This window comes from Puntigrus tetrazona, unplaced genomic scaffold (assembly GCF_018831695.1).
Source record: "Puntigrus tetrazona isolate hp1 unplaced genomic scaffold, ASM1883169v1 S000000130, whole genome shotgun sequence".
Classification (NCBI taxonomy): domain Eukaryota; kingdom Metazoa; phylum Chordata; class Actinopteri; order Cypriniformes; family Cyprinidae; genus Puntigrus; species Puntigrus tetrazona.
Window position 1 is genome coordinate 14,356 of NW_025047807.1, and position 13,145 is coordinate 27,500.

Consider the following 13,145-nt stretch of genomic DNA (forward strand, 5'->3'; position numbering starts at 1 on the left):
AATAATAATACACAAATTGTTATATCGTCCGCATACGTCGTTTGAATTAAATGCAAATACAGATAAATGTGAAACGACAGGATACGTTAAATCTCCATGCGGCTGAATTTGTTGTGAACACGGAAAGCCGTAACTTTAATAAACGTCTTAACTCGTTGATATCGCAGGCAGATTGAATGCAGTCGTGAAGTAAATATGCCAAATATAAATCTGGAATGGCAGGACGCCGTGTTGAGATGAAACAAGTTATGCAGAAATGAGGAAAAGCGTAAAATAGGCTATATGAGTCGTTTTAATGAGCGCTTAGTGTTTTAAGGAGCGTGATCGGGCCTTTTACACACACACACACACAAAAATGAAACTATAATCTCTCACAATAAATGTAAATAAAAGAGTCTGGTTTGAACCTTCGAGAGCTGTAGTGTATCAGACCGCCAACGCAAACCCGGATTTATCTCGACAACAAAAAGACGAAAACGACATGCTGACCCGTTAATAGCGATTCTACGGAAGTTCTGAGGAAATACCGAGGCCCGCTTTTCTGCCTCAAAACAAGCTGAGCATTCTGCACGTTCTCCCGGCGACTCGAATCAACAGGTCACGGGCCCACGCGGGCTCTCCCGCACATATTCAGACACTATAACGTCTCGACATTTTAACAGCCTGTGTGTCGCGTCCAACATACGGCCGAAACGCACAGGGTGAGCTCCGTGAATACCGCGTCGCTTGTTTGAGCTACCTTCAGCCAAAAAAATAAAATAAATAAAATCCCGTTTTATTCGGGAAGCGGGCGTTAAAACGCTCGACGTTCGCTCCGCGGCGCTCGTCCGTAAATCGCCTGCTTAAAAATGCCGCGGCCGCTCGACGAATAAAAACGAAAAAGAAGCTTTTCGCGGTGAACGATCGCATGCAAAAAAAGTTTCACGGCCACTTAATGTAAGAAAATAGCTGGAGTGCAAAATCCTACCTATTACAAACGAGTCGGAATACAAACGAAAGCCAAACAAACAATAAGCAAAGACGCCATGCAGAGTCCTGGGGAGATTTACACGCTTTTTTCCCCCTCGCCTTTGAAAGAGTCCAGAAAATAGCACGTTCTTTTTTTTTCTTCGATATGACATGTATGCATTATTGATTTGCCATTCGCGGATGAAGCCGCAAACTGAGCCGCGAAGGACCCCAGAGGACAACGATCGCTTTGCGCGAGCTCCTAGTTTAAGATTATCGGTAGAATTGTCCATTTTGCGTGATATTCCTTCTTCTATGGCATCCAGCAGGACAGGCGAGAAAGCTCTGGAGATCTCCACACACACTCTCTCTGTGCGTCCTGGGGTCCATGAGCAGTGCTAGAGCGCCCACTATTTCAACAAGCGGGAATATGATTTCACAAGACCTGGAACCACTCAATAAAAAAAGTTACTATCCCTTTCGACAACTCTTCGCTAACTTTCGTGTAACAATTCTCTACGGTTTCTCGGCTTCGCTAAAACGAGAGCGAAGCGACGCGGCGTGGAAACGCGCTCCCGACCGTTTCAGCCGCAGCACCATCACACACAGCGCGAGAAAAGTTCTGAACAAGCATCTGGTCTAAAGGGTGGACGCCGCGGATCGCGGAGAGTTTGAGCGATTTCAATGCGATTGAGAGCTGGAAAACAAACGCACCGGACAAAGACGCGCTCTCAGCAGGAACTGATCAATGAAAATGACACTTTGGTGATGTGCGCTAGGGTTCAAAGTACCGCGCGGCCGCTCGGGAGCGAAAGAAGCGCAAGAAGGACCTACTTTTGGCCAGTTTTCTCGCCCTCGCCTTGGATCTCATCTTGTCGGCTTGTAGATTCCTCGCGTCCTCCTTGAGCTCAGAAGCAGCAGCAGCGCTATCTTCATCTCACGAGCATTGTCAGTTTGGACACCTTCGCACATGCGCACAGGCCATTCAATCTGACACCCTCGTCAGGGCCAAAAAACTTCCAATGTATTCATCATCATCACTTTTTGTCCTATCGTGTCTCCTTTAGATCACTTATCTCTTTCCTCCTCCTCCACTCGCTCCGCAACATCTCGGATCCCCACCTCACCCTCCTTCTTCTGAGCTCTCGAGGAGGAATAAGTGCTATTTTCCAGGGACCTGCGGAATCCGGCGCGACGCTGGACATTGGATCCTGGACGGGGTCAAGGTCGCAGCCCTCATACGCAAGGTGACCGCGAGCGTTTCGTACACCCGAGCAAAGAGCCGCGCTTTTAATGCGCGAGAGAGCCTATTGTTCCAAAATGTGCCATTCTGCAAAGCGCATTGCTTTGCTAAATTAATTATTATTGAAACAGCATAATAAAATCGTATTAATAAAAAAATATTATTATTATGATGTAATCGTTGTTCTGATCGGTCACGCCTAGAAAATAAAATTAAATGAACGTTCTCTTGGTTTGTGGCTTACTTTTATTTTACTGCAAAATTATTTGACCGCGTACATAAATCCGTGTGCGTGAATATACGGACATATGTATATATTTTAAAAGAACTATTAACATTATTAATTTAGGTGAGCTCTATAAATAGGTAAAAGGTGTGTTCAGTTTCAATGTTGCTATTGAGAGCCACCAGACGGCCAGGAGCTCCCGCGTGCGTGCATGTGTGTGTGAGAGCTAGTGTGTGTGTGTGTGTGTGTGTGTTTGAGAGAGAGTGTGCGCGCGTATGTGTGTGTGCAAAGAGAAAGAGTAGAAATAGGCTACTGTATGTATGTATGAGTGCCTGCGTGGGATCCGCGACGAGAAGGTATGCGTATAAACTCTCTCTTGAAACAATGCACTTTGCCTCTTGTTCGGGTCTTCGCCCGCGTTGGGGCTTTGTGCATCTGTTATTGGTATATAAGAATCCGTGGCGGTTTTACGCGCAGGTAAAGCGAGGCGACCGATTAGCTCGCGCGAGGACGATTCTGCCGAATTATTTGTTACGCACGCGAGCGAAAACGCGTAATATAGACTAGCCCGTACATCATAACCGCGGTCGTGTTTGCATGTTTAACGCTCGTCGTAAGGCTGCAGGCGTGCTGTCAGGATCAAGCCTCAGCAGTGCAGGCTCAACATATGCATTATTTTCTGCATTCGGCTTGTAACAGGACACAGTTATTATTATGCGGAAAAAATTACAATAGAGCACAATGCGCTGTTGTCTATTATTAAAACTAAATAATACACGCTGCTGTAATTTAATATTGTCAGCATTACTGTATTACTATTTGTCTTTTTTGAAATTCACGGTAGGCCTACCAGCTCAAGATGAGTGACATTAACAGTTGTTATTTATAATTTCTCTCTGTGATCATAATTCCATTCTGCAATAAAACGGATCTGATTTTGTCACCGGATCCCACGGAGCACCGGAGCTCGCGCAGGTGTCTCTCAAGACGTTTAAAGCAGCCATTAACAGTAATGCATATCCACTAACTTTTTTTTTTTCGTTGATATTATCATTGATACGCAAGCCGCTCGCTTCTGCTTTTGTAGCGTATTAAAGCTGTTGCTGCATTAAAAACAATAAATGCGATTCTAAACGCGTAAACATGTAGTGAAGCGCGTCTGAAGAAACACTCTTGGGAGGATATTTTTTTTTTCTCAGATAAACGTAACAGCGAGCACGTAAGTGCAGGTTCACGCGCGCAATTATCTTCTCCGAGAGGGAGGATCGCCGCCTTTTGATTTTGCGCAAACAAACCCCCCCAGAGCCTTTTCATTCATAAATGGAAGTAATTCGCACTTTATGCGGCGCATCCGATTTTTGCTAATTGAAGAGGTTAGGCTGAATTAACGGGACGCTTTGAAACGCTTAAATGTAGAGATACTGCGCGCTCTGAAGGAAGAAGCGATCTTGTTACTAAGCCTCCCACTGACAAATGACTTTCATTGGTTTATTGACTGACTACATATTACACGTTTAATCGGTGAAACCTTCTCTTGTCAGGACACGTAAACTAGATATAAACATATAAGGTCATTAAACTGAATACGTAACATAGATACGCAAATTATGCGTTTATTTAATTGAGTTTTTACACTTGCATAACATTTAACCACAGTATTTACTGGGTATGGCATATTAAAAGGGTGACTTTGTTTAACTAGCATTTTGATTATAATAATAATAATATTCATTAATACGCAGACCTATTGGATAAAACAGTGTGCGCGTTTTGCACGTTTTATTTGTATTTTTTTGCTTTTATGACAGCCTGCCATTTCTTCATTCCTCATAAAACGATTCAAATGAAAATCTCTCTCACGCACTGGCCTGTGCTTTTTTTTTTTTTTTTTTGGGAGCAACACCTTTGTAAAGGCATTTAACTGTAATTACACTTGTAAAGAAAAGCGTTGCTCCTCATCGCTAGCTCATTGGGGAATAGTTTTCTGCGTCATTTAAACGTCTGCCTTTTACGAGCTCCTGGAAACGTGACGGCTGTGTAACCACGCATTTGGACTATTTTCTTTCCAGATTGTTGCCATTTTCCTGTGGTTTTGCACAGGAAGGGAGGGATGCTGGCCCAGACCCCGGAAGAGAGGTGTTCTTGCAAACCAGGCCTCGGTAACATCCACCTCGAGAGCTGCTGTCACAGACCGAGGTTTTGTCCTCTCAATTAATCCGGGACACGATTTAAAAGGTTTGACAACTGAGCATCAAATCAATCGCTAGCCTAAACAAACCCCTGCGATTTTAAACGTATTATAACCCATGGTATGTTTGAACGTGTGCATTTTTAAGTCAAATAAAAATGTATACAGGCACCACTGTCTCATTGTCACTGTGTTCGGTTCAGTGCATTCTATAACACTACAAAATAATTTATATATATAGCCGACTGCTATATTTTAGAATAAAATGAGAAAAAGAGGTATTATTAAGTTTATTATTTATTAATTTTTTCATGTTGTAGGCCTAACTTGGATACAACAGACTGCAAAAATTAAATCGCCATACAATGTTTGAGTAATTTATTACTATACTTTTTAACAAAAGTTACAAAATTTATTTGACTAATTAACTAAACGCTAAAATACTAATTGATAAATATAGATAGTCTAATATTGCACAAGAAGGAAAAAAATCCTAAAATTATACTAATTGCCTAATAATAATAATAATAATACAGTTTAGAAATAAAACTGATTAGACTGAATTAGATGGATAAGATCCCGATCTCTGTTGTTATTGCTATACGTTCGTTGAAAGCAAGTGAAACCAAATCTTTATTCATGGTAGGAAAGGGCTCGGCTTATGTGTTACGCACTGATAGGATCTCACCACACTCAATATGTGAAATGATATCCACCCAGCAGCGGCCGCAGTCAGAAAACACGGGAAAAAGCCACTTGTTGCGACAACTATGGCTGCGCTCTGATCTCTACACGCTAATACAGTGGATGTAATGGCAAAGCAAAGTAAACTTCAACTCTCTCTCTCTCTCTCTCTCTCTCTCTCTCTCTCTCTCTCTCTCTCTCTCTGCATTGCACACGAACAGACGCACGCGCGCGCGAGTGTGTGTGCGTGCGCGCGCGAGTGTGAGAGAAAGAGGGAAAGAGGGAAATCAGAATATTGGCAAAGGTGCTCAGTGGCTGTAGTAAGAAAGCGATATCAAAGAAGGCGAAAGTAGCGGCTGCCGTAAACACTCCGAGAACGGAGGGTCGGGGGCAGAGTAATTGAAAACAAAACGCGCGTGTAGAGACACTTGAGAGCTGTTTTACAGATTGCGCGTGAAATCAAACTTAAGTAACCGACTATTAAATATATCGGCTATTACGTGTACGGTATGAAGCAATACGGTAGGCTGCCGCGTTCCTTCGGATCGGCGGCACGCCTTTGCTCTCATAACGTAACGCTCGTGCTCTGTCTACCACAGCTAATGAAACCGCGAGAGCAACTACAGTTAAGTTCCCTGGGTAATTATTAGCCATTAATTGGGTTCAAGACCTTGAGAGTGTATGGGAAATAGGAAATCTGACCACTATCCTAGACAGAGTTTTCCTCAGTTGTCCCTCGTTCAAAGCGAAGGACTACAGGCGCCATGGGCTACTAAATTCACACTTAGAACCTACAAGCACGATCATAGAACCCAGTGCATAACTTCAAATAAATTATCTCTGCATCCCAACACGATATATACACATACAACATAAAAAATAATCCACACATACACCGTTACCTAAGGTATAAAACTCGCGCGCCTGCCTATAAAACAAAACTAACCAAACTAAAGTTTCCACACATCACCTAAAACGACCTAATGCTGTATATTACTGCCAGTTAAAAACAATGTAACTACAGGAAATGTAGTATATGAATAATTCATTTAACAATAGGAAATGTTGTTTATTTTTTGATTAGTGTTTAGCAGCCTATATGTCTGTGAACGTCAACGTTTGATTTCGCGCCACACTGATCAAAATCTTCATTTTCAGTTCGTCGGTGTGGCGTTTTATGTAACAAAATTAAATAATACATTGATTTTGTTTGTGTAATAATACCGTCTCAAATGTAACAATGGCGTGGCAGCTGCAAAGCAGAGCACAACATATGATACACGTATAAGTCACAAGTCTTGAATAAGCGGCATATGGCACGTTACATTAATTATACCGCGATGATTCGCCTGTTTTCATTACGCATCTTCATAACCGCTCGTGATTAATTGCGCTGGAGGAAACTGCGTTAAGTGCTTTTTTTTTCCTCGTCTCGGAAAGGTAAATTTCGTTGTTGTCGTTGTTATTGTTGTCATCTCCGCAGATGAAAAGAGACGGAGTCTGGAGACTTCACGGAAACGCGCATGCGAGGATCGCCGGAGGCGAGCAAAGAAAATTACCCCGCGCAGAAACGACCCTAATATGATGTGATCAATCACTCTGTCCGCGGGAACACAGCACTCTCTTTACATCACAGATATGTGCTCGTATCGGCACACGGCAAGATGATCAAATCATCTGTTTTCTCATCTTCTTATGGACTTAAAAAAGGCGTGACTTCCAATTTATACGTGATTTTTACCACAACGATTGAAAACTCCAAAAATAAAAATGAACGATTTATTTGTATTTTTTTTCTATTTAATATAGCCTATTGATAATAGCAAATAAACGATTTTAAATGGTAATATTAACAAATGTGCTATTAATGATATAATAATAATACGACTAGTGTATGTTTTCATTATACGGTTAAATGCCTAAAGTAAAGCCTAAAGTGAAGATCTAAAAATATATTAATGAACATACTTAATACGTACATTAATTAATCGTTGCTTAATTATACGTCTTGCTACAGTCATTTTTATGTCATAATCAAATTGATCATCTGTTAGAAATATATAATAGCCCATTATAATAATATAATAGAAAAAAACATGCAGGTTTTACATTAGTAAAAAAAAAAAAATCTGTAAAATGACTGAATTAGTAAAATTAGATATTTTTGAAAATAACGAAAATAATGACAATAATTTAAACTCTTAAATATTATGATATTTGCGTAAGCGTCATTATTTCTTAATATTTATATCAACACGAAACATTTAGCGTATAGCTATAGTTTTGCATGCTATCAATGTAATTATAAAAACAAATAAAGATGTTTATGAGTGAGCAGCAAATTGCGTTGTGCGGCAAATTTCTAAATTCTCCCAAGTGGGACATTTACCGTGTTATTCTGATGACAAGGTCTAAATGAAAAGGTTAATTAATCATTTATTACATTTAAGAGCTGTGTTCAATAACATTTTGTTTTTGCTCAATAGTACACACGGGGTAAATGGCTCAAGGGCATCAGCAGAAGTCTCGGATCCGAATCGGACAGGAGGGAATAAAGCGCGCGTGCCGGCGGAGCGTGACGGGACACGTGATGTTTGATAAGCGCGCGCCCACAACTTACGCAGCTTGATCGATTAAACGCGTTTCGCCATGAATCGGCGATTCCGAGTCAGATGTGCCACTCCAGCAGAAGATAAGAAGCGCATCTACGCGAGTCTTTGCGAATAAAGCCCCCCCGAAGCCCACAACAGAAATTAAATAGCGTTGCTTTCCATTGGGTTTAATTCAAATATCGAATTAATGCGCGTTATTTAACGTGTTCTTGCGACCCTTCACGGACAATACACCGTCTTTATTTATGTAGCCAGGCGAAACACGTGCGCGCTATTATATCTATAACGTAACAAGGCTTGGCAGAGGGGGTCGTTGAAATGCCTGGATATCTGAAGTATGAATGGCAACATTAATTAATTTAAACACTAACCAAAAATCAAAGTGGCCCTAATGAATTCATGGCTGGGGCTGAGTGTTGACTTTGACTTGCAGATGGGACTGCATGAGTGGCTCATAAATGGAAGAGAGCGGGTTTCGGTGAAAGACCTCTCAGTGTTGCCCTCCTCTTTTTCATCAGCCCTTCCTGGAGTGACTGCGCATAGTTTCCTTTTGATTAGGACCATCTCCTTAACCAGACGTCCCAGCAAAATCAACACATTTGTGTTTTTGCATACATGGAGGCCCTGGGACTCATGACAGGAGCTAAAACACCATTAGGTCAGGCATGTAAAGACATGGGATAGATTAAAAAAAAGAAGGAAAGAAGCGACCGGTTGTGTACCGGCGACTCCATATTTAGTTAGTTTGAGAAGCACCGTTAACTATGATTTTTGCATCAATAAATGTATACATGCTTATATGTAAGGTAGGGTTAAGGGAGCTGGGCGTGCAAAATAAGACATTTATATGTGCTTTAATAATATGCATGCTAATACGTAACTAGTTAGTACCGAACTTTTCTTGATTTTTCATATGTTGCTGCTGAAATAGCAACAAAAAGCAGCCGTTGAAGAGGAGCACTCGCGCACATGCGCTCGTGAGAAACGTCCTGACAGTTGACAAATATGTAACGAACACAAAGAATACCAAACCGATGCAAATGCTGGAGACGTGCCCTCAAACACACTCTCACAAAGACTCTAACAGACACCTGCACTGAAACAAGCACACACACACACACACTCTCTCTCTCTCTCAGCAGTAAATCACTCTTATTGTCCCTCATTTAAGATGAGGACTGCCTCGCGTTGCTTACGCGCTGCTGGGATTAAGACTTGAGCTGGGCTGCTTATTTACCTGTTTATGAGTTTTATTAGGCAGTCGATCCGAGGCAGCGTGCGTGTGACAGCAAGATTAATCAGCCCGCTGCTCCGGCCAAACTACACATCACAACACACATGCAAACACCTCGCTCTCCGCCGCTCATTTCCTCTAAAGGGCAGAGATAGATAGATTTCTAGACCGCTCTGAGGAGAACGCAACCCGAAGACAGGGCACGCGCGGGCTTTCGCGAACCAGAGACTACCAATTTGCTCAAAACGACCAGCTGTATCGATTTAGTTTAAGATGGCCGCTGTTTTCTCATTAGCTGCGACTTTTTGCCTCAGTGAGCTCCTAATTTAACGGTCAGCGAGGTAGTTGTTAAGTTAGGGATGCAGAACACGGTCAGCCAACGTGTCGTGCGAGTAAGAACTAGTTAACACCGAGAATCGTTCCCTGTGCCGAATCTTTAAGATCCTGCTGAGAATGTGAGTGGGCACTCCATTTAAACTGCACTCAGGTGCATTTTTAATTAAAAAGAACACTAGAAAGCGAATGTGCAATGGGCATTTTCGGTCTTCAAAATATTCTATAGTTGTAAGAAGGGCTCTAAAATTAAGAAACGCACTAAAGAGGGAGCGCAACAATCGTGTTTCATTTCCCAACGCATAATGAATTGGGAAAACCGAGTGATGAAGCTCGAATATCTCACAAATTCATCTTCGGAACGCATGTACGCGTTAACGTCGTCCATTTCAGGAACGCTCAACGTTTTTTTGTTTTTTTTTTTGCCAAATATCAGCTTTTGCATCGCATCGCTTTGATTTGCTGCAATCCGAAGCAGCTCTTTTGAACATGCCAGAGTATCACTGCATTAGATAACAAAACACCAAACCCAGTCCCATTCATTTCAACGAAAGCAAACAAAGCGTTTCACAAAAAGACATCTGTTAGGTCCGGAACGATAAAACAGTAGATAGACTGATCAAGGCTAAAGACTATTTGGACTCCTTCTCCTTGTCAAACACGATCGTGGTTTCGTGTGATGAACTACACACTGGAAGTCACTGGCAAAGCAGCTGATTAAAATTCATTGCAAAAAAAAAAAAGTGAAGCTCTGGTTGTGTTTGTTTGATATTTTAAATGCAGACATGCGTGCATTTTTTATTTTTGGGGGGCCCGCTGCGCTTTGAGGTATTTTTAATTGAATGGGTGCCGCAGTGCATGTGCAGGGACTGCTGTTAGTGTCTAAAGACTGCCCTCCTGTGTTCCTCACACAAAGTGAATCGGTTTGTCCCGGCACTAACTCTAGCATTCCTTCTCCTCTCCCTTCATTCCCAGGTGGGACACGCCCCCCCACCCGGCTTCCCAGTGCGCTCTGTAACACTGTTTCAGATTCCATCCTATACCTCCAACGATCCTCGCTCGTGAAGAACATGAATCCAGAACCAGCATTGCCACGAACTGATACTCAGATAACAACAACCTCCAGATGTGGCCTGAGAGGAATATGCTACGTAAAGAATATAGCTGGGTTCTGGAAAAGCACGGGTTTTACCTCACCGCTCGTCTCAGGCGTCAGATCGGGGGGTTCAGTTTATATCCGCCTAAATAAAATAAAGAAGGAAGGCCAGTCAATTTCAGTTCATTGTGCCTCAGCGCATGGAGAAATGGGAATGAGAAGATTAATAAATAAACATTGCACAGATAAGGAAACTGACAAGTGCCTGGGGTGATATCTTATTTCCAAACAAGATATTTTACTCTTTGAATCTAACGCATGGTGCTGATTACCGAGAGTACGAACGGAATTTATTAGGCTGCGTTGAATGCGCGTTGCAAAAATGTGTTTCGCACTCTTTCTTCCGTCATGTTCAAGCAGCCATCCGAAGCGAGCGAATGAAGGCGCGCAGAACGCGAATTAAGTCACGGGCTGATTTTAAGCAGGCGTTCGCCGTAGAGGAACGCTGTATCTACACGTGGCCCTGGACGGCTTGAGGCTCCACGGCTCTCGTCCTGCCTGCCGCACAGCAGCCTGTGAACTCTCCGGCGCTTCACTCAAAAAGCACGGCTTTAGGAACGAGCCCTCTTGGCGTTACGATTATTCCGCGTGACAAACGCCGCCTGGAGACGTGACAAGTTTTTGGCGGCGCACTTTCGCTTTTCCTTAAAGATACACTAGCCTTTGCTCGTAAAATAAGAGTTGCCGGCGTTTAGAAAAATGAAAATGCGCGCAAAGCGTTAAACGCAGATGGCCGGGAGTCGGAGGGAGAGCTAAGAGGAAGAGTGAAAGAGTGTGAGGGGGAAAATGAAGTGCGAACAAAGAATAAATCTTTCTGCAAATAGCCCACATTTATGTACCTTTCCTCCACTTTTCCAGGATCGAGTTATGCTTTGCTTTAATTTAAAATGTATTTCTCTCCGAGAATCCGGCATGTTGATGGGCCATCCGATGTCGACCTGTCAGAAATAAATAAAGTATTTAGCCTCGACTCGATCCCCGCGAACGACACTACTACCATAATCAACATTCCCGCCACCTTTCCTCTCCTAATCACAATTTATTCACGGTTTTTTTCTTTCTGAGGACTAAAGTTGTCCAAACGGTGGCCGAGAGGGTAAATCTCTTCAGTCTTAAATCAACAACACCTTCCAAAACTCACTGGAAAACATTTGCGCTAAACGTAAATTTCGAAATGAACACTAGAGACGGCAAAACACCAACAACTTGCAGTTTTTACATAAATTACAATTACAGAGCCACGACATGGGTAGATAATTAATTAGGCCCACTCTAACGAAAACTAATTTTCGCGCCTTTTTCTCACAGTGCCATGATTTGTAAATTACAAAGAAACATCCGCATTTCTTACTTTAACCGTTTCGATTTGGTTTAGACACGGGGTTTAGCGCTTGTTTTTATCGCTGTAAATCAACATTTCGAGTCCCTCACCGAGCATTTCATTGGTGAATTGCGACTTTTCTCTCAGTCACTTTTATCCGGATTGATTTTAATCAATTATTGACTAGCTTTTAGCGCCACTCACTGGGTGTTTCGAAACTGCCGCGAAAGACGCAACTTAATATAATTTCGCCTCAGCAACCGACACTGCTAGAAACCAAACAAGAGAAATGTTTAAAATGTTAAAAATCGAAACAGGTGACAAGCTAACTACTTAACCCTTTAATAGAAGGATTTTGACTTTTTTTTTTTTTTTTTTTTTTTTAAGAAAGGCTGGACCACACATGTAGAAGGCTAAACTCTAATGTGTGCGATGTCAAGGATTTGCTCACTGAAGCTTCCAAATCTGAGCCTGGCCCGGGCTGTCGGGAGCGCGGGATTGTGGGTAATAGGGGCAGCTCTGTGCCCGGTCAGCCCTGCCGGACACACGTTTGAGTGAGCAGACACAGGGCAGCGTCTGTGCGTCCAGACCGGGGACTATGCTCTTTTTTTTTTCCCCAAGAGCTCTAAACTCTTGTTGACAGACGAATCTTCGACTCCCTTCTCAGCGTCTCCTTCTCTTTCTCTCTCCCTCTCTCTCTCTCTCTTTCAAAAGATCGACAGACCTGATGGAGAAGATCCCGTTCTGTTTAGCATCGGTGTTTCCATCAACCCGTATGTTTCTACGTGAAACTCTTGTTACCGAAGAGCTGGGTTACTAATCTTCTACCTTACAACTTTTATATTTACCTTATTACCTTCTTCCTCTCTTCCCACCTCTGATCTCTTTCTTTCTCCCCCCTTCATCCCACTCCTGAAAGAGCATCTCTGGCCACACAATGAGGGCCGAAGGGGGGGGAGAGGAGGAATTCGCCGGCCTGGGACTGCACCTGGATGCCCAGAAAGGCCGGTCCTGCTGTGAGGAGCTATTGTTCGGCATGTCAGCGGCTCCCTGTTCTAATGTCCCTGTATATCATCATTGTGATTATGTCAGATGACTGGGGTGGCCCCTGCACCATGGAAGGCTTAAATGTGGACCCCAAGTCCCACTGGATGAAATCTTAGCACTTAACCCCAGCTATGAGCATTGTGTACCGCGGGA

At 42.8% G+C, this 13,145-nt stretch overlaps 1 long non-coding RNA gene across 1 annotated transcript; it reads left to right on the forward strand.

The window, feature by feature from the left end:
- The first annotated feature begins 2,115 nt into the window (after positions 1–2,115).
- On the forward strand, positions 2,116–4,776 carry LOC122332664. Its single transcript, XR_006248509.1, has 2 exons — positions 2,116–2,195; positions 4,487–4,776. It is a non-coding gene; the product is annotated as an uncharacterized LOC122332664 (long non-coding RNA).
- Positions 4,777–13,145: the final 8,369 nt, after the last annotated feature.